The following is a 2,500-nucleotide window of genomic DNA, read 5'->3' as shown; positions in this document are numbered from 1 at the left end:
TACAAACGAACATTTGGCCATCTGACACCAGTAAACATTAAAATGGCTGAGGAGGGGTACAAAAATATTTTCTGGGAAATTTTATTAACCTCTGTGAAGTATTCTGATGCCCTAACCCACTTTCGCCATTCGCCCCACTGCCGCCGCTCGAGCATGACTCGAGCATTTCTCTCCCGTCCCTCAAGCTGTGACTCGGCCATTGATCGAGCGTGCCTCGAGAATTTCTCGGCCATCTCTCGAGCATTTCTCGGCCATCTCTCGAGCATTTCTCGGCCATCGCTCGAGCGTGCCTCGAGCATTTCTCGCCCGTCGCCTCGGCCATTGCTCGAGCGCGCCCCAGCATTTCTCGGTCGGCCATGTCTCGGCCATCGCTCGACCGTGCCTCGAGCATTTCCCTCCCGTCGCTCGAGCGTGACTCGGTCATCGCTCGATCATGCCAACGATCGAGCGTGCATCGGCCATCGCTCGAGCATGCCTCGGCCAGCGATGGAGCATGCCTCGGCCAGCGATGGAGCATGCCTCGGCCATCCTCTAGCATGCTCGAGCATAACTCCCGTCGCTCGAGCATTCCTCGGCCATGCTCGAGCATGCTCGAGCATTTCTTTCCCGTCGCTCGAGCATGCCTCGGCCATCGCTCGAGCATGCCTCGGCCAGCGATGGAGCATGCCTCGGCCATCCTCTATCATGCTCGAGCATTCCTCCCGTCGCTCGAGCATTCCTCGGCCATGCTCGAGCATGCTCGAGCATTTCTCTCCCGTCGCTCGAGCATGCCTCGGCCATGCTCGATGCTCGAGCATTTCTCTCCCGTCGCTCGAGCATGCCTCGGCCGTGCTCGATCATGCTCGAGCATTTCTCTCCCGTCGCTCGAGCATGCCTCGGCCCGTGCTCGATCATGCTCGAGTATTTCACTCCCGTCGCTCGAGCATTTCTCTCCCGTCGCTCGAGCATGCATCGGCGGCTCTAACGTTTTCTCACGAGCCTTCAACCCATTATTTTACCTCACTAGACTTGCCTCCGCCTTGGTTCTTAACCTTTTAGGGAGAACATTCATATTCCAACAAATTTTCATCCACGGAAAATTTTTGGTCGCCGGAAAATTTTCCGGCGGGCGGTCGCCGGAGCTCCGCCGCCGGCGGGGGGTCACCGGCGGTCGGTCGCGACTTGTCGGGTCAGCCCGGTCATAATCCGTCTTTGGGTCCGTAGCAAATTATGCTCTTATCATGCGAGTCAACTCTTGGTCAACATTTTCAAGCTCAAGGAACCACCCCCCCCTAAAGATACAAACGAACATTTGGCCATGTGACACCAGTAAACATTAAATTTTCCAAGGCCATGACCAAAAAAAAAAAATTATTTTTTTTTATTTTTTTTTTTGAACCTCCATCTAGTATAATGTTTTTTAAGATATATGCTCGAGCTATAATCAAGAGAACCCATGGGAATATTTTTAAATTAATTTTTTAAAATCACGTTCCAGGATCCGGTCGGCCATTGCTCGAGCATGACTCGTCCGTCGCTCCATCCTGCTCGGCCATGACTCGGCCGAGGCGTCAAATTTTTTTTTTTTTTTTTTTTTTAATTTTTTTGAATCTCCATCAAGTATAATGTTTTCTAAGAGATCTGGAGTTGGTCTTGTGAAGAGAATCCATAGGATTATTTTTAAATTAATTTTACAAGCTCCAAAACATGTTCCAGTCGTCCGGTCGGCCATTGCTCGAGCATGACTGGGCCGTCGCTCCATCCTGCCTCGGCCATTGCTCGAGCATGACTCGGCCGAGGCGTGAAAAAAAAAAAGTTTTTTTTTTTTTTTTTTTTGAGAATCTCAAACAAGTATAATGTTTTCTAAGACATATGGAGTTGTTTTTGTGAAGAGAACCCATGGGATTATTTTTAAATTAATTTTACAAGCTCCAAAACATGTTCCAGTCGTCCGGTCGGCCATTGCTCGAGCATGACTGGGCCGTCGCTCCATCCTGCCTCGGCCATTGCTCGAGCATGACTCGGCCGAGGCGTCAAAAAAAAAAAAAAAATTTTTTTTTTTTTTTGAATCTCCATCAAGTCTAATGTTTTCTAAGATATATGGAGTTGGTTTTGTGAATAAAACCCATTACTCGGCCGTGCCCAAGCCTTGAAACCAAGAACCAACCGTGGTAAAGCCCGTGCCATGGCATTGCAACTAAGAACCAACCGTTGAAGCGACCGTGCCTCACCCATGCCAAGACCATGCCTAGACCGTGCAACGTCCAAACCAACCATGCCCGCGCCCGTGCCACGCCCACGCCTTAAAGGGCTTTAAGGGCTTTAAGGGCTTTAAGGGCATCTACGGCTTCTACGCCTCTACGCCCTACGCCCGGCCCGCGCCCGCGCCCGCGCCCGCGCCCGCGCCCGCGCCCGCGCCCGCGCCCGCGCCCGCGCCCGCGCCCGCGCCCCGCGCCCCGCGCCCCGTGCCCCTACCCCGTGCCACGGCCATTCCCTCGCCCGTGCCACGGCCACGCCGACA

Source organism: Urtica dioica, unplaced genomic scaffold (assembly GCF_054948205.1).
Source record: "Urtica dioica subsp. dioica isolate 48M unplaced genomic scaffold, U.dioica_male_clone48M_v1_H2 Urtica_dioica_male_H2_contig_16, whole genome shotgun sequence".
Classification (NCBI taxonomy): domain Eukaryota; kingdom Viridiplantae; phylum Streptophyta; class Magnoliopsida; order Rosales; family Urticaceae; genus Urtica; species Urtica dioica.
The sequence above is the reverse complement of the archived record's forward strand: the minus strand, read 5'-3'. Positions refer to the sequence as shown.